Source organism: Sorex araneus, chromosome 4 (assembly GCF_027595985.1).
Source record: "Sorex araneus isolate mSorAra2 chromosome 4, mSorAra2.pri, whole genome shotgun sequence".
NCBI lineage: Eukaryota > Metazoa > Chordata > Mammalia > Eulipotyphla > Soricidae > Sorex > Sorex araneus.
In genome coordinates this window covers 62,822,982-62,843,008 of record NC_073305.1, presented here as the reverse complement: position 1 = coordinate 62,843,008, position 20,027 = coordinate 62,822,982, and the positions used below count along the sequence as shown (strand labels likewise).

At 43.6% G+C, this 20,027-nt stretch overlaps 1 protein-coding gene across 14 annotated transcripts in view; it reads left to right on the top strand.

Moving 5' to 3' along the window:
* Positions 1 to 20,027, top strand: part of MAGI1 (membrane associated guanylate kinase, WW and PDZ domain containing 1) — a 754,097-nt gene that overhangs the window by 118,904 nt on the left and 615,166 nt on the right. The gene's annotated exons all lie outside the window — the stretch shown is intronic.

The window sequence follows — 20,027 nt, the reverse complement described above, 5'->3', positions numbered from 1 at the left end:
ATATTTTTCCAAGAGAATGCACATATATGCTAACTTTAGTGCAATTAAAAAGTCAATTGCAACAAAATATGTTGAGACTTTTGCTGTGTTCTCACTAGAAATCCAAATCCAGACATAATGCAGGTATTTATGTGCTCTGGGGAATAATGCCTGATTTGATAAGAAATTTCAGAGAACACAAGAATGCAGATGGTCTTTTTGATAAATATTTGTCTAAGACTTGGAGAAGCTAGTAAGTAAAGATTAAAACACTATCAAAAAATCTATCTGTATATATTTGTGTGTGGAAATTTTGAGGTTTTTTTATTTTAATGGGGAGGGGAGATTTTGGCCAGTCTGGGCAGTGCTCAGGGCTTACACCTGACTTTGTGCTCAGAGGTCACTCTTGGCGGTGCTGGGGATTTGCATTGGGTCGGCCATGTTTGAGGCAAGTACTTTACCTCCCATACTGCCTCTCCGACCCAAGAATTTGTTTTTAAAGAACCCTACTCAGACATTTATAACGTGGTTTATCCTCCCAAGGAAGTTGTAAGGTACACATAGCAAGCCTTTTTTTGCTTATGAAAGAAATTACAGCATGGTCTAGTAATCTTTCCCAAGTCACAGATTATCAAATAATGGACTAGGATTCAGGGTATCTGACCCAACCCTCTTTTCTACTTCAGAGCTTTTGGGTTCCTGTCAGCTTCCCATCCTGGTTTACTACTTTGAGCTGGTTTGTCTCCCTCACATGTGGTTTGTGCTATATTTATTTCGTGGGGATTTATTTTGGTTTTCCACTTTTATAGTTGTTCCAGTAGGTAAGGGGTTAAGTTACATGAGGCAGAATTGTGAGTATCCTATGTGGATTACATGAAATTCTTGGTATCAGATTAAAAAAAATTTTTTTTTATTCTGTCCTTATCAAATATGCCATGGGGATCTTGCCAGACTCTTGGCAAGCTCCCCGTGGCATATTCGATATGCCAAAAACGGTAGCAATAACAGGTCTCATTCCCCTGACCCTGAAAGAAGCCTCTATTCCTTGGGAAAGACAAGTAAGGAGAGGCTGCTAAAATCTCAGGGCTGGGATGAATGGAGACGTTACTGGCGCCCGCTCGAGTAAATTGATGAACCACGGGATGACAGTGGTACAGTGATACAGTGAATTCTGTCCATGTTGTCTGTGAGATGGCTGGGGCTTTGTCCCTGAGGGAGTGGGCTCTGTGGGGAATGGATTTTGAGTTGTATTGAGGAGGTGTATGAGTGTAGGAGCCTGGAAGACAGTGCTCTAGACACAGGTTTCTCCCCCTGGGCTGTTTAAACTGGTCTTGGAAATTGGCAGTGATAACTCAGAGGTTCCTCCCACTCATTTTTTTTTTGTCTCCTTAATAACCCAGGTAATCCAATCATGAGTTCAAGCTATTTTCAGCCATTTTCAGGGTACATTGAAAAACTGGAATGGTTTCATTGTTTGGCCTGGAGGGTGGAATGATAACCAAGTCTGCTCAAGGTGTGGTTTTCTTTATGTAACAGCTCCCATTGTTGTGGTATTTGCGTTTGAAAGGTGGATTTTTAAAAGGAGAAGCCGCACCTTTTATATATAAGTAAGGCATTGACCCCTGTTTCCTGGAGTTTAGAATCAGGGAAATTAGACCCAAATGTGGCCAGGCAGCTTTTATAAGATTTTATAGACTCGGGGCCGGAGCGATAGCACATTGGGTAGGGCGTTTGCCTTGCACGCGGCCGACCCGGGTTCGATCCCCGGCATCCCATATGGTCCCCCAAGCACTGCCAGGAGTAATTCCTGAGTGCAAAGCCAGGAGTAAACCCTGAGCATTGCTGGGTGTGACCCAAAAACAAAACAAAAGATTTCATAGACTAGGTTCTCTTAGTGAAGGAAGCAGTTGGCGACTGACTACCCCACGGCATGCGATGTGCTTGCCACTCTGACAGGGCGGGTGTTGCTGCCTGGAGTGCGGAGCACCTGCCCCGCTGAGTAATCGAGCCCAGGAGGTGGACTGGAGCGATAGCACAGCAGGCAGGGCATTTGCCTTTCACTCGGCCGACCTGGGTTCAATTCCTCTGCCTCTCTCGGAGAGCCCCGCACACTACTGAGAGTATCCTGCCTGCACGGCAGAGCCTGGCAGCTCCCCGTGGCATATTTGGTATGCCAAAAACATTAACAAGTCTCACAATGGAGATGTTACTGGTGCCCACTCAAGCAAATCGATGCGCAATGGGATGACAGTGATACAGTGATACAGGAGGTGGAAAATGGTGAAAGGATTACATCTAACCCGGTGTCCAATGTTCCTCTGAGCAGTGCTACTGGCATGCACTTAAAAGTGGATCCTCATATTGCTGTTCCCCGGAGTTCTGTTGTCAAGTGTTATTAGGGATGTTCTTGTTAAAGGTTAACATCCTGCAGGGATTGATTTATAGAATTTGTCAATTTCCACTGTGTAAACACTCCCATTGTGGCCAACATTAAAGTGCCTAATCTAAAGCCTCTGAGAACAAGAGTTGTATACTCTTGTTTTTGTCTGTGTGCAAATATAGGCAAATCTTGATACCTCTGGGTTCCACATTCACTAAATTATCCTGACTGATAATATATTAATTTGAAATGGGAATGATGGTGCTTTGGAAACAGGGGTTTTAAGAGCTCTTTTATCCACATTATCTTATGTAACAACCACAGTAACACTGGGAAATTAAGTGCCATTATGTTTCCCATTTTAGTGTGCCCCCCCTCCCTCCTTCATTCCTTCTTTCCTTTCCTTCCTCACGCTCTTTCCCTTCTTTCCTCCTTTCATCACTTTCTCCTCTCTCCTTTCCTGCTTTCCTCTCTCCATTCTTTTCTTTTTTCATGCCCTTGTAATGGTCAGGGGCGGTTGCTTGCGGGTCACTCCTAGGGGCGCTTTTTTTTTTTCATTTTGGGTCACACCCGGCGATGCACAGTGGTTACTCCTGGCTCTTCACTCAGGAATCACTCCTGGCGGTGCTCAGGGCACCATATGGGATGCTGGGAATCGAACCCGGGTCGGTTGCCTGTAAGACAAACGCCCTACCTGCTGTGCTATCACTCCAGCCCCTCCTAGGGGTGATTTTTGAGCCACAACCCCACTGTATTCTTTCTATTCCTGAGTACTTGGATTATCAATCATTTAAATATATACTTTGGGAGTCTTTCTTGGGATGGATTCTGAATCTCTAGTTATGAAAACTGCAGTTATTCATAGACCGAGTTGCTTATAAGTAGCAGATCTGATAATCTTATCATCTCTATCCTTTTATGCTCCCTGCTTAATATAACAATTGAGACGTTTAAAGAGTTGATTGTATTTTATCTCAGCTTGCTCTTTTCCACTTGTAAGGTTTCCAGGCTCTTAGTAGTAATTCCTTAATTCACCCAGCTTACTGAGCGTCAGTGATGTGAGGCATCGGGCTTGCTGGGGTGCATCCGTAAACAAAGCAGTAAACCACGGTAATCCTCACGGAGGGAGGCGATGCACAATCCACAGATCCGAGAGCCAAGACGGCTGCGTGTGCGGAAGTGAAAATGCTGTGGAAAAACACCCCATGGATTATCAGTGCAGCGGGATTTGGGCTGCCCTTTTTAGTTGGGTGATAATATTACTCAGATTGCCTCATTTTCAGACCTTTCACTGCTGTTGATTGTCTGAAGGAGAATGCTGGGCTAAGTGGTTATGTTTCCCGGGCGCCCCGTGCGGTCAGCCTGGCCCCAGAGCACACAGGACCCCTCTGTTGCCTTGATTTTTTGGCACCTAACCGGTCAGGAATGCAGCCTGCGGGGCCTGGGCCCCGGGCCCCTGCGTGCCTCTTGTTGATCTGGTGGTCCGCCCGAGCCCCCGGAAGGCTGACCCGTCTCGCTCCTGAAACCTGGCTGGATCGAACATCCGAGCCACACTTTCCACTTGTCCCCTTGGCTTCTCACTGAGTGAAACTCCGACAGCGGCAGTTTGACTTATTGGCAAATAAATCTGCTTCAGTGACATCTCCAGTCCTTAGTACCCCTTGAAGCAGAGTGTGGCCCCACCGCGTGCCTGGAGAGGGGCTGGCGGTCGTCCACGCGTGTGGCATGTGCAGGCATTGATTCTCGCCCTGGAGGCCGCCCTCTCCCCACACTTCCCTTTCAGCCAGCATGATCTGCTCCTTTTGCTGCCAACGGGTGTCTTTGATACACGTTAGCCCTTGCAGGTCTGCAGCTTTAGAAAAGAAGGCAGGGTGGGGGAGGGGGAGGGTATTGCTGGCGGAAGAACTGTTAGACCCCTCTGCAGATGGCAGTTTTTAGCTGGAAGCGAGTGATTCTTTCGAAAACCTTGTTTTGTTTTGTTCTTTTAAAATCTTGTTTCTCTCTTTAGGGTTCTCTCTATATCTATATTTTTTGTGGGGGTTGGGGGGCACATCTGGTAGGGCTTATTCCTGGCTCTGCACTCAGGGATCACCCCTGGTGGGGTTCAGGAGACCATATGGGACGATGGGGATGGAACCTGTATTGGCTGCATGAAATACCCTGCCCAAGTATCTCTCTGGCCTCTCGGTTCTCTTTGGTTTAGAGCAGATGATACTGTTACAGGTGACTTATTTGAAGTGAGGAGAAGGGAGGGATGGCAGCCTGCCACTTCCCTCTCTGCTGACCTTAGTCAAACGGGAAGTGCCTGGGAAAATCTAGGGCTGATGAAAGTCGGCTGAGCCCCTGCATGGCACAGCCTCACAAAGCAGCTGTTAAGCTGTACCTGAAGTCCACTTGTTCTGCACAGCGTGGGAAATGATCCTTGCCACCTGCTTTCTAGGGGACCCAGGGACCCAGACTGGAGTGAGGAATTGCTCTTTACATAGCAAAAAAGTCATCCTAGACCTTACTCGGGCTTTTTTGCATCCATCATCTCATCTTCACAGAAAAGAGTTTTAGGGTGAGATGAATAGTGAAGTAAAGCAACTTTATTTAGAGTTCATGATGAAGGGGAGGGAGGGAGAATCCCGGAGGTGGCGAGAGCTGAGAGCACACATTACAGGTGGAGGGGGGTTCCACCGCCCAGAATGGGGAGAGTGCTTGCCTTTGCAAAGTTGATTTTATAGGTTCTCTCCCTAGCTGCCCCCACATGAGGCTTTTCAAGTAGATAAAAGTGCATAGCTCTGGCACTGTCAAGGGGAAGAACTGGAGACTCTGTGGCCCACATTCATGTCATTATCACAAGTTCCTGCTGGAGCTTCTCCCAGGAGTGGGGTCCAGCCTTCTCCTAAGTCAGCTCTGGCGCCAATTAGAGTCTTATCAGGTCTCTGTTCTTGTGTCCATGAAGTGGGTCCTTCAATAATGCTTTTAGGCTGCTTTAAGGTTAGTGACAGAGTAACTTATTCAAATCCTGTCTTGGTTTTATTACATCCCCCAAACTCAATGCCAGGAAGCCCTCTATTTATCGCCCCACCCCCCACCAAAAAAAGACCAAAACATCTACCTGCTTTTCTCAGTACTTATTTTCCTCTCACAATAATGTGATAAAATTTCCTTTTAAATCAGATGTGTTCCAGTTGAAAACATTGTTCATTTCTAAAAATAGGAAACAACTTGTTTAATATAAAATGGTGATATTGGCTCGGGGTTGACTGAAGCTTGGTTAATATTTGTCTCAATAATGCTGCAGGGTCTCAGGTGGATGAAATCCTTTGAAGAGCCTGGGTTTGGGGATGTGGCATGGGGTAGAGCCCCTGCCTTATCTGTGCGAGTCCCTGAGGTTCAGCTTTGACATCACCCCACAGTGCAATTCTCAGCGCCGTTTGTGTGGGCATCAGCGCCATAGCCAAGTTTGTGGCCCCCCAGGTACAAGCATACATCACTGTTATCATCACTGTCACCCCGTTGTTCGTCGATTTACTCGAGTGGGCACCAGTAATGTCTCTATTCCTCCCAGCCTGAGGTTTTAGCAGCCTCTCCTTACTCGTCTTTCCCAACGATTGGAGGCTCTTTCAGGGTCAGGGGAATGAGACCTGTCGTCACTGTTTTTAGCATATCGAATACACCACAGGTAGCTTGCCAGGCTCTGCCCTTGCAGATGGGATACTCTCGGTTACTTGCCGGGCTCTCCACATATTATATATATATGATCATACATATATATGATTTGTTGCCTACTGTCTGAACTCCATAAAATATGGTGTGGTGATTATGGAAAATGGGTAGGAAATGTCGTATAGTGTGTCTGGAAAGCAGCCTGGAGTGTGGCAGCGGTTGGGTAGTGGAGGTCGGCTGCCGGGGCTGGGTCCCTTGGGGCAGGGAGGGTTCTCACCCGCCCCCCTCTAGGGCGCCCCGAGTGAAAACAGCCTGGCTCAGAGTCCCACAGGCATATAAGAAGTCACAATATTTAACACTTTAAAAGGTATTTTCTAGTCACCATGGACAGTGGTGTAGAAAAGTGCTTCTCGACCTTTTTCTAATCGTTGCCCCCCCTGCTGACTATCTTTCCACCTGTGGGCCCGAATCCCCAGGACACTGGTCTCTAACTCTGCTCTTCCATTCACATGGTTTTCTCTTGTGGCCTCTGTGGAATATTCTGGGGGCCCATAGGGAGGCAATTCGGTCCTCGGTGGAGAGATAGTAGTTTGGAACATGAACTCTGGAGCTCTAGTCTTTCGATTTGAATCTTGGGTAGGATACTATTTTGCTTGTTCATTCTTGGGCTATACCTGGTGGTGCCCAGGGTCTATACTCAGAAACTACTCCTGGTGGGGCTCAGGGGACCCTATGGGAAACTGGGGATTGAACCCAAGTCAATCACTTACAAAGTAAGTATCCTATCTGCTGTACTCTCTCTCTCTGACTCCCTGACTTGTGTAAGATACTTAATGGTTGATGCTCCACTTTGCTTATTAAAAAAATGGGGAGAAGGGGGCTGGAGCAATAGCACAGTGGGTAGGGCATTTGCCTTGCATGTGGCCAACCCGGGGTCGATTCCCAGCATCCCATATGGTCCCCTGAGCACTGCCTGGAGTGATTCTTGAGTGCAGAGCCAGGAGTAACCCCTGTGCATTGCCAGGTGTGACCCAACCAGAAAAAGAAAAAAATGGGGAGAAATGTATTATACCTCAAAGAGTATAAAGAGCATGTCAGCTCATTCATTAAGGATAGAAATTACTCTAGATATGTATGTTTTTTTAAATTTTGTTTTTCTTGAAAATTTTCTAATCTTTTATTTATTTATTCATTTATTTATTATTTTTAATTTTTAAACGAATCACCGTGAGGTACAGTTACAGACTTATAGACTTTTGTGCTTACGTAGAAATGCATGTTTTTTTGTTTGTTTGTTTGTTTTTGATTTTTGGGTCACACCTGGAGATGCACAGGAATTACTCCTGGCGGTGCTCAGGGAACCATATGGGATGCTGGGAATCGAACCCAGGTTGGCTGCGTGCAAGGCAAATACCCTACCTGCTGTGCTATCACTCCAGCCCGAAATGAATGTTTTAAAAGAATGGAGTTCTTCGCTTTTCTCAGTATAATCAACATAATCTAGTTATTAAAGGAGGGTTAATGTTTTTGGTTTTCTACATAGAAGAAGAAATTAGTTATTTGCCTTACAATTATGTACAACATTCCTATTGTTTGTCCCCAGCTCTCTGTTGGGGTATTATGTTTACACTGGCGCTGGGTTGTTTATTATTGCTTTGTTGGGTGAAAGTATACTTACTTTAATGCCAAATCTAGATGTGGTGCCTTTTCAACCAATTTTCAATAGAATACTGCCTGAATTGAGATGTTTTATTACATTGTAGTTGAATTCCAAAGAAAATAGCAAAAACAATTCAAGAGATGAGTAACTCAAAAATAGAAAGGGCTTCAACATGCAGCTGTGATTTTCTTCTTCTGCCTTCTTGTGGCTGAAATTATAAAGAAAATCTCTCTTCAGGTTACTGAACAAGTGCTGATAATAAGCAGGTGAAGCTCCAAGCTCAGAGCAGTCTGCCTCAAACTGAGCCCTGTATGACCCGGGTCCCTTACAGAGTCAGTGTTATATGGGGTCATTCAAGGATTCACTGGACTCACAATTTGGAAAAAGCCTGGAAAATACAACCCAACAGATTTATGTCTTCTCTGGGAGTTTCGCGGATGGCATGTGGAGCTTGAACACAGTTTAGCCTCATACAAGGCAAGTGTCTTACCCGCTATAAGAATCTTTCTGATTCAAGACCTGGCTTCTGCTTAGAAATCTTGTGTTGTATAGATGTGTCTCCCATTGATTTTCTTGCTTGATTTGACATTAGAAATTTGTGAGGTAGGAGTCATCTATCTTAGAGTGACAGGTTTAATTTTCCAAGTTTACAGTCTGGGGATGGGGAGATTGCAGACCCCATTTCTGCAGACCAACCCTTCTTCATGGGAACATTTTAGTAGTTTTCCTTGAAGGAAAGAACTTGATTTGTGGAAAGACAGATTTGTAAAGTGCCTGTGATCTTACTTCAGTCAAGTGAAAGAGCATCTGATTAATAGCCCATTTAAATCCTTCTAAAGTTAAAAGAATTTTTTAAAAATGTTACATTTTTCATCAAGCTTTTAAATGCATGTCAATTGGTAAAGAGCCAAAATGGCATTTTTACAGATGGTCTTAGCTTCAATTATTTATACATTTCCTTGAATTATTTTAACATTACATAAGTGATTGAAATCACATTGGGTAAATGACTGTCTCTGCTCTCCCAGAGAGCTGAGTCTAATCCTTTAAAACCTCTTCAATTATTTCCCATTACTCTTAATGTAAAGTCCAAATTCACTGATGCTGTGTGTAAGATCTGGCCTCTTTCACTATAGCTTCAGGGCCGCCGCTGCTTCCAATATATTTATATGTTTTGTAGTAATAAGAAAATGACACTTTTTTGGTGAGACTGTGCACGTACAGAGGGCTGCACATGAGCCTTTATGTGTTTTGTGCCCGAGTGAGTGCCTTGTGCCATACGTAGCCTACTAGCTTTATGGAAATGACCAATCTCATTTCATAGCCCCCTTGGTAATTCTCATATCCCATCTCTTATAGCTCATGGCACATACAAAATGACTCGAGGGGAAATTTTCAAGAAAGTGGGATCAGTATTTCTCATTGTATCGCTTAAGAACAAGAAAAACAGCCTAGTATGTTCTTTATGATGTCTATTGCTTACCATTTTCAAGTTCAGGGTTGATAGCTGTACATGTGGGTAGGATGGGTGCATATGTAACACGTAGTCAACAAGCATAGGTCCTCTGTGGCAGCATTGGGAATGTTCTGCTCATGAATCTGAGATCTTGGGATCAAACTTGCAGGCTAGTATGGAGTAATCAAATTTGATCTAAGCTCTTCTCAGACCGTAGAGGCTGTAATTTGGAAGCCTCTTTTGTCTAGCATCACCAGAGGTTTCTGCTATTGAAAAAAAAAAAAAAAAACAAAGCCACAGTCTCCTGTTTGTGTAGTGGTTTCAGAACTTATCACAAAGCTGTCAGTTGGGACATAGGGAGCTGGTTTATACTTGATGCAGAGCTGGTGCTTCTGGGTGATTTGCAGAATGGTTTCTTCCGCTGTCTCTGTTCCCCTGGTACTTAGATTCCTCTGCACTCTCTTCCCAGGTATATAGGTTTCCTTAGGCTACGATAACAAAGGCCCACAGACTGGCGAAAAGCAGAGCTTCTGCTGTCTGAGTTCTGGAGCCTAGAGGTGTGGATTCCAGGTGCCGGTAGCAGCAGGCTTCTTCTGGTGAATCTAGGGAGGAACCCCTCTTGTCTGTCTCTGGCAGTGGCTGCTGTCATTGGTGCTCCTTGTTCTGTGCCCATATCACTCGTGGTTCTGCCCCTCTTTATACAGAGCTGTCTTGTCTCTGATTATCTTCTCCTATGGGGACACAGTCATATGGAATTTAGGGCCCACCCTCATCCAGTATGACCGCATCTTAACTAATATCTGCAAATACCCAGTTTCCACAAAAAGGTCACCTGAGGATCCAGATCGACCTAAGTTTTGAACATTTTCCAACTCAGTGTATCAGGGTTCAGTTATTTGCTTGGCAGCTGGTCCAAGAGTGGAGGTCTTGACTCTTCTTGTCTTTGTGTGACCTGGTACATAGAATTTCATCTTTCAGGGCCTCTGTTTTTGTAAAAGGAGAGTAGTACTGTATTTCAATGTCTTTGCAGATTTTCCCCACACATACACTTGGCTTTGCTCAGTGCTTACTCTTGTCTCTGATCACTCCTCACAGGGGTCACTCCTCACAGGGGTCACTCCTCACAGGGGTCACTCCTCACAGGATCACTCTTCACAGGGGTCACTCCTCACAGGGGTGACTCCTCACAGGGATCACTCCTCACAGGCTCAGGGGACCAGACGGGGTGCCGGGGATAGTACCTATGTTCGACCTGCCTTATCCGCTGAACTATCATCTCTTCAGCTGTTTCCAGGTTTAAGTGAGATGTTGTTAAAGATTGTGATACAGCTCACAGTAACAGGACTAGTAATAGTACACTTTTCCTCTTCCCTTCCTTCATATCTAACCAAGCCTAAAGGTATTTTTCAAATCAATTCTGATTTTTTTTCTGTGTTCCTTTAACTTGGTTGCAGCTAATTATCATTCATTTTGATGGACTTTTTTGTCATTGGTCAGAATGAACCCTCTTTGAGGAAAAATGGATTAGCAGAGGTGAGAACCTTTTAGACAATTGGAAATTAATCATACATGGTGGTAACAATTTTTAGGAAGATTGTGAGTCAGTGCTAGAGCAGACTGAGCTAAGAAAATTGTCTTTTCAAATTAGAGTTTTCCGATTGCACATTGATTTGAACAAAATATGCAGCAGCATTCCAACTTGGCAACAAGCATTTTAAGTAATTTTGCAGTTGGTTGAAATGGTAATACAAGTCAGAATCTGTATATCTATATTTTATGTGTCGTTTAATCTGAGCTGAATTTAGTTTGGCAGTGGGGTAGAATATAAGTGTAAAATTGCAGCTCAACTCCATTTTGTACTTAACAAATGTAAATGTTGTCATATAAATTAAAATCCATGTATAAATAATCATGAGGGATAATTCAATTTAATATTAATTTTCATTTTCTTCTGAAACGTGAAATTGAATAAATGTTTTTAAGCATCTCTTTGAGAAGGTGCCAAACGGACTATATTTAATTATACTTTATTGTTTAAAAAATGTTCCTGGAACCCCAGGAGAGAATGAGTTTACAAGCGAAGTGCCTGGAGATGATAGGATCTAAGAGGAGGTGAGGTTTTCACCTGACCCATATCTTATAATCTTAAAAAAAGATGATTCAGGATCAGAAAATTATAAGGTATTTGTATGTGACTGACAGAATTTGATTGAAGATTCAATATGTTTTGTTCCACGCTGTTAGAACTGAAGGCAGGTAGATTTAGAACCACTTGCTCATGAATGTAACTGTGTCTTTAATGACTAACACAGGGAAATTGAGGGCACAGTCCAAGACGTTTATTTGGAATAAAATATTAGGGCAGAAAGGTGGTATGAGTGTAGGGCTACCATGTGTAAATTAAAAATTAAGTTCAGTCTGTTCTCTCTGACCCTCAGAGATGTGAACAGGATTAGTTGGTGACATGCCAGGCTTCCTGAGTGAGATGGAGTGGCGTGGAAAGGTGGCTTGTTCGCTGACATCTGAAGTTTCTAAGCCCAGTACGGGTCATTCTGAGCACAAGTTGTGAATGAGCTCAAACACTGCCGGAGAAGTTAGGTCACATGGTGTTTCAGGACTCGAGGACCAAAGTGATTCGCTGAAAAGGTTCATGAAAGCAAGATGATTTGGGACAGAGCCCAAGCTACAAATTAGTGTACTGGCCTTGCACACTCCTGACCCGAGTTTTACCCCCTGCAGCGAGTCCCATCACCAGTGCTTCCTGGGGGTTGAGTCAGGAGTAAGACCTGAGGACTGCCAGGTGCGACTGGAAATCCAAAACCCAACAGACCAGAAGATCTGGGATATTTGGCTAAAGGCTAATTTGAAGGGATGGGAGAGAGAGCTCGGAGGCTGAGCTAGTTTGTGCTCTGCATATGGAAGGTCCTAGTTGGACTCTAAACAAGCTGTGGTTCCTGAAGCACAACTAGGAGTGACCCTTGAGCGGGGAGCCAGGAGGCCAGGAGTAGCACCTGAGCACTGTCGGGTGTGGCCCCCAAATACCTCCCTCCCCATCCAGACAATAACAACAAATGGGGTAGGCTTAATTTTTTTGTTTGGTTTTTTGCTTTTTGGGTCACACCTGGCGTTGCACAGGGGTTACTCCTGACTCCTGCACTCAGGAATTACTCCTGGCAGTGCTCAGGGGACCATATGGGATGCTGGGAATTGAACCCGGGTTGGCCGCCTGCAAGGCAAACGTCCTACCCAATGTGCTATCACTCAAACCCCAGTTTAATTTTTAAGTACCATGCTTTTACTGTTAATGTTAACATCTCATGCATATAGTGTTTCGCCGGAATGTCCCCTCCTTAGCCTCAGTCCCCAGCCCCAGCCCTTCAAAGTGCAGTCAGTTCTGTAGATGCGTTCTCACGCTGTTCAGACAGCAAGCACTACCTGGATACTTGGGAGGAGATAAGAGCACGTAGGAAGAAAATTATTCCAACTGTATTTCACAGACATGGTTAATAAATGACCTTTTCTTAACTTGGCACAGTTGGGCGAGAAGAGAGGATGAGGGTGAGGAGGTATCCAGATTACTTCCTTCTCTCTCAAAGTACATATAGAGCCTCACCACCCATGTCTGCTCCTACATCGACTCACTTACCAGCCCTGCTTCAACAAATCCCAACTGAATTTCCCAGGAGCTGCGTGCTAAGCAGCTAAACCTTATGGAATTGCCAGTCCTTGTGGTTGAAACTCCCCGAGTGCCCATGGAAGGCTGGTGAGTCCGGTACCTGCCAAGCCAAGGCTCTGGCAGCCCCAACTCTTCCCACCATGACTGCTATGCCAAGGGCTCTAGTCCACCGCCTCATGAATATTCTTGCAGCAATCTGAGTAATTTCAGGTACCGGTGGCCAGGCTGAGAGCTCTGGTGTTTATCCCAGAGTCCGGGTGGATAGCCTCTCCTCTAACCCCTGTACTTCCGGAAGTCTCGCAGCCCCACCCACCACTCACATCTGCTGCCTTGCCGACTCCTTGGCTCAGACTGTAGATCTGGAAATGTCCAGAAATGTCCGGATACCTCCTGAAGCAACAAAACATTTAATAGATTCTTAGACAAAGACTTGCCAACCCTGTGAACCAGATGGAACATTGTTTACATAAATTTATTTTCTAGATCTATTGATGTTCATATTGTAGGTAATCAATTTCAATCCTAGAATTATATCAACAGTTGCCATTTTTGTCTACATTAAATGAAAAAGAAGATTAGTAAAAGTATATTGTAGAATAAGAGATGGAAATTTTAGAGCTGGAAAGAGAGTACAGGGGTGAAGACCTTGCATGCCATGAGCCCGTCTCCAGCAGCTCATATGGTTCCTGAGCACAGAGCCAGGACAAGCTTCTAAATCCTGCCAGGTGTCACATCAAATATCCCCCTCACTCCCCCCAAATAAAGAAATAGAAAATTCAGAATGAGAAGCTTGTATTCAACTATTAGGATGGGGGGGCGGGTATCCTCAAATTCAATGACATAAACTCACATTTATCGAAATTGGAAAAGCTGATGAAATTCTGTTGAACGGAAGGTGAGAAAACTGAGTCTTTTCAAAACAGAGTCTGTTCCTGCTGTCCTGTGTGGTGAGTGCTCTGGTTGACTGTTTGCCAGAATTATCTAGGGCTGGAGTTTCACATAATTTCCAGTTGTTTTCATTTCAACAACAACAACAACAACACACAGAATTATGGTCATGTTTGTGGTCGTGTTTGTGGTTGTGGTTGTCGTCGTGGTCGTTGTCATCGTCATCATCATCATCATCATCATGTCACAGTGGCCATAGTGGTGGGATTTACTCTTGGTGGTATACATTTTATGGGTTCAGACAAATATCTGATTGCATGCAAGTACTATTATGATATCATACAAAGTAGTTTCCACTGTCCAGAATACTCTTCATGTTCTGTCTATTCATTTCACCCTCCCTCCTAGCTTCTCATAACCACTGATCCTTTTACTGTCTCCATCGTTTTGCCTTTTCCAGATTATTTTATGTAGGAAATAACTATATAATATGTAACCTTTCAGATGGGCTGCTTTCATGCAGTACCATGCATTTAAGTTTCCCCCATCTATTTTCATAGCTTCACAGATCATTTTCTTCTAATATTTAATAATATTCCATTGTGTGGTTGCATAACAGTTTATTAAGCCATTCACCGACTAAAAAGCATCTTGGCTGCTTCCAAGTTTAGCAAGTCTGCTGCTATGTAAACGTCTGTGTGCAGAATTTTGTGTGAATATAAATTTTTAACTTTGTTGTAAATACTAAGAAGTGCCATTGCTAGATTGTGTGGTAGGACTGATGTTTCATTTCGTAAGCAACATGCTAAAATGTTTTATAAGATGGTTTCACCATTTTTAATTCTCTTCAGAAGAATGTTCATCCCTTCCTTCTGCTGATGTTTGTTTTTTGTTTGCGGGGCTAGGGGCATACTTGGCAGTATTGGGTGGTGGAGAACCATAAGTTTGGGAGATCTAATCTGGACCTCCCACTTGCAAAGTGCACCCTCCTGAGCTATCACCCTGACTCTTGATGTTTGTTGCTGCAGTGATGACCAGAGGATGCAAACATGCTGCGTGGGGTGCTGCCATATTGATTTGCGGTGCTGGCTGAGTGTCTCACGTGGTGCTTGGTATGCTCTGCCACAGTGCTGGGGGCTGTGCTCCTTTAGTTAGTTGTGGTGCTTGTGCGGTACTCAACAAGGGCTCTTGTCTTTAGTTGGGGTGCTCACATAGATGCACGCCTAGTAGGAGTGCTCAGACTTGTTTTTAAATTATAGTTTAGTTGGCAGGGTTGTACAAGTGCATAAGGTACTGATGTACAAAGTTACTGCCCACCGAAGTGCCCATGACCCTCCACTCCATAGAAATCTTTTAAGTGGTGCAGCCAGAAATCACTTAAGAAGGAGATCTCCGAAAGTAGAGTTGCCTGGTACAAACAACGTAGCTGCTGGGATTATGCTCAGTACCTTGGGGATACTGAGGATTGAAATCATGGCTTTGAGCTTGCTTTAGTCACTGAACCATCCTGTTGGTGCCTGAGTGAGATTTCTTGTAGCTCTACACCCTTGCCATCACTTAGTGTCGTTGGTATTTTGGCTTTCAGCTATTCTCATCAAAGTGTAGTAGTGGTGCTGTTTTTCTGTGTAGTTTTTAAATGAAAATTTATTTTGAATTTAAAATAAGCAGTGATGGGGTCGGCTGCAGATGGTGCTGGGAATCAAACTCAGGGCTTGACATGTGAGAAACATATAATCTATCGCTCAAGCTGTGTTTGTAGCAACTTTTTTGTGGTTCGGTCTCAGGAGTGGTACTAATGGTGCAGAAGAAGAGAGGAAAAACCAGATCTCGAACCACAGGTAACATACCTCACCCTTAGTTAAAGGTCTAACACATTTCTCTTTTAGATATTTTACTATTAATATACATAAAAAGACACACTTATGGGAACCAGAATGATGGCACAGTGGGTAGGGCACTTGGCTTGCCATATGGCTTACCTAGGATGCATCCCTGGAATCCCATAAGGCCCCCGGAGCTCACCACGAGTGATCCCTGAGCACAGAGCCAGGAGTAAGCCCTGAGCACCACCAGATGTATCCCCCAAACAAAAAACAACAACAAAAGGAAACACTCATGGATAAACTGAAGAAATGAATTATTTTCAACACCTTTGACATTAGAAAAATTAAGATCCAAGAGAACAACTGGCAAACCAGATGAATTTAAAGAGATTAAAATATGCATTTTTAGTTTTTTTAACATATTTTTCAGATATACATTTTCAAGAAATAATACCCGTAAAGAGTGGGTTTTTCCCCTCATCTCTGCCATCTCACTAGCTTTCCTAGAGACAATAACAAACATTACATCTGTGAAAATGCAATAAAGATATACACATTTATTTCTGTATATCTTGAATCTGTGTTTATGTGATCTATGTGTATGATGTAGAGATGCACATATACGAAGTATGCAAATAGTACAACTTTGCATATAAATCTTACGTGCAGTAATAACATTACTCATAATTTTGCACCTAGCTTTTCTCCACTGACAATACACTGCTCGGTTTCCTAAGCTCTGAGCCTCTTGCTTCAAGGTTACTTAATTATTTTTAGAGTTAAGGAAACACAAATGAACTGGAGCGTCCATAGGGAGGAAGGCCAGGAAGCAGAAAATACCATTAGTTACCTGACCGTCATCATTTTACCAAGCTCAGAGAAGGCAGTTTTCAGGAAAGCATATGGAATATGGCTCTTGCTGGAGCTACGTGCCATTTGAAGGATACACGTGGAGGGACCCACGGGGATGATTCACTACCTGTGCAGCTGTAAACTTCTCTTTTAATTAGGTAGGAAGCACCTGTGTGTTATTACTTCATCATTTTTCCTTTTCCCAGTCCAGTTTCTATAGGGATTAAAAAAAAAATCCCCAAAGTTGGAAGTTAAATTTTCTCTTGGAGAGAGCTGTTAGTGTCTAACAAAGGGCAACTGCGTAGATCATTGGCTGGAGGGCAGATGAGAACTGTCGCGCTTAAGGGTATAAATTGTTTAAGGCAGCTGATGGGTAACAGTTTGAGATGTTTGGCAGGGAGCTATGTATTAGCTTTCTGTGTGTGTGTGTTTGGATTTGCACTTTTGATTTTGTTGTTTAAAAATATTTAACAGAATTAATCCTGAATGACTACAAGCCTTGTTCAAATTAAATAGAGCCAGTATGATAAGTTTTTTGGGGGGTGGTGGGAGGGGGTTGTTATTGTTGTTATTGTTGTTATTCCTCTTTAGAGCTCTGAGCATTTCCATGATTCATTAGTATCTTTTTATGACTTTTGGAACTTTACTAAATGGTCGCACAACTTGATTGGTCACACAGTTATAGCTTTTTCCAAGGGAGTGATCAGTGTCATTTACCTACCAGTTTGCCTGTGACATTTCCTCTGTCCTCATGTGAATTGTGGCAAACCTCATTTGTCACAGTAATCAAAATATATTTCATAATAAAAATTTTTAAGTGCTAGGCCTGTTGGCCTGCTGATAGCTCTAAGGGCTGGAGCACATAGTTCTCGTGTGGCTGTCGAGGTCTGATCCACTGTCCCCTGGCACTGTGGCAGCTCAATACTGCCAGTGAAGGCCCCCCCCACCTCACCCCCACCGCGTCTCCCCTCCAGAACTATTAACTCCCATTTGAGAGTCTACTATATTCTGAGTTTTACAGATACATTCCTTGTAATGTTTGCTACTTTTTATTCCCACCTTTTTCTCAGGCGAAGAAACGGAGAAGTGGTGCAGCTTGCTCGCCACAGGCCTTTGGAGGTTACTGAAGGCCTTGACTAGTTGGTTGGTGTCGAAAGTCTATTGCATTTGTACATTTGCCTTGCAAACACTGGGCCCCTGGAACTGTTTCTCTGAGCCTTGTAGATTACTACTGTATTCTCAACTTCATGATTTGAAGATTTTATGTGCTGGTCAGGCATTTGTGGAACAGGAGGTTTGAATCCTCTTAAAAACGAACTGGGCCCTCTCTTAGAGGTTTCAAGCTTCTAGCCCGTGGGCTGAATTAGATGCACCTATTTGGTTTGGTGTTGAGTGGAGAGAGGGAGTGAGGGGAGTGAGCACAGGGTACTTAATGGAATCCAACATGAATTTGGAGGTTGCCTTGTACTCTCAAGTTTCCCTGCATCCCAGTACCCCTGCAGTTCTTTTTTTTTAATTTTAATTTTTATTTATTTTTGTTTATTATTTTTTTAAATTAGTGAATCACTGTAAGGGTACAGTTACAGATTTACACATTTTCGTGCTTGTGTTTCCATCATACAATGTTCGTGAACCCATCCCTCCACCAGTGCCCATTCTCCACCACCAATGAACCCAGTATCCCTCCTACCCCCAAATCCATCCCCTCCACCCCGCCTCTGTGGCAGGGCATTCCCTTTTGTTCTCTCTCTCCTTTTGGGTATTGTGGTTTGCAATAGGGGTATTGAGTGGCCATCATGTTCAATCTATAGTCTACTTTCGGCGCTTTTGAAAAACAATATGGACGCTTCTCAAAAAATTTAGAAATTGAGCTCCCATTTGACCCAGCAATACTCTGTAGTTCTTAGGTTTGCCCATTCCGCTCATTAAGGTTATCTGCGTGGCCACAGGTCCCCACCGGGCTTAGATTGGCTGTAAGCAGCAGTGTGGCGTACCTAATGAAGATTGACCTGGAGTTACTTAGAATAATATGCCCTGAGGTGATTATTTTGTTTTCTTGAAGCAACATCTACTGAAGAAAAAATGAAAATGAGTTGTCCATAAGCACTGTAGCACTGTAGCACTGTCATCCCAATTGTCATCGATTTGCTCGAGTGGGCACCAGTAATATCTCCATTATGAGACTGGTTGTTACTCTTTTTGGCATATCAAATATGCCACAGGTAGCTTGCCGGGCTTTGCCATGCGGGCAGGATACTCTCAGTGGCCTGCCAGCTCTCTGAGAGGGACGGAGGAATTCAACCCAGGTTGGCTGAGTGCAAGGCAAAAACCCCACCCTCTGTGCTATTGCTCCAGTCCTAGTTGTCCATAGGAGAAAAGAAGGGTCTATAATTCTACATGTTTTTTCCCCTTTCTTCCTTCTAAATTTTTTTCCTGACATTTTTTTTTCTTCTTTCCAATTCTTGAGCTGTAGACAAATTCTGGCCCCGTGTGTGTGTGTGTGTGTGTGTGTGTGTGTGTGTATATGTGTATATATATATGTATATACTTTTTTTAGGTTTTTGGGCCACAGTTGCTCTATGTTTGGGGATCATATATGATACTGGGGATCAAACCGGGGTTGGCAGCATGCAAAGCAAGTGCCCTACCTGCTGTAGTATCTCTCAGGACCCTCCTGTGTGTATATTTTAAATGATTACAGGATGTAGCGATTGCTATGCATGAGTGAAGCTCTGGTTTGATCCCTGGAACTGCAAAATAAATCAATAAATGATCACTATATTCAAAATCTTTAAGATGTCTTCAACAGGATACAGAGAACATGAGACATAGGGTGACTAGTAAAACTCCGCCCTCCCCGCTGTGCTATCGCTCCAGCCCCTCAGAACCCCTTCTTGAATTTGTCTTTTCTGTATGCCACCTCTCATATTTCCCCAAATCATACTTGTCAGCTTTGTACTGAACAGTCTTTGAGATTGCATTCTTGAAAATTTTGCCAATAAAGCATGGGATTGTGTCTTTGATTACTTTTTGGGGAATGTTGGGGAGAGGGAGAGGGAACCAGCCTAATCCCAATTCTATTTAAATGTATTAAAATTGCAAAGTGCAGGGTTGTCAAGTAGGAAACAACTATTAATAAAAATTTGACATTGCTGGCTTAGTAGTATTCAAAGTGATCATTGAACAAAAGCTTACACTATTCTTTGCCTGATAGATTTGATTTCTCTTTTTATTTTGGTGTTTCTATTTTGGTTAGTTTTCAAGGATTATTACTTATTGAACTGGCTATTTTTTTTTCCTTTTTGGGTCACACCTGGCGATGCACAGGGGATACTACTGGCTCTGCACTCAGGAATTACTCCTGGCGGTGCTCAGGGGACCATATGGGATGCTGGGAATTGAACCTGGGTCAGCGACATACAAGGCAAACGCCCTACCTGCTGTGCTATAGCTCCAGTGGGTAGGGCGTTTGCCTTGCACTCAACTGACCTGGGTTTGATTCCTCCGTCCTCTCGGAGAGCCTGGCAAGCTACCTATAGCATGTTAGATATACCAAAAACAATAAGAACAAGTCTCACAATGGAGACATTACTGGTGCCCACTCGAGGAAATTGATGAACAATGGGACGACAGTGCTACAGTGCTATTTTGGTGACATG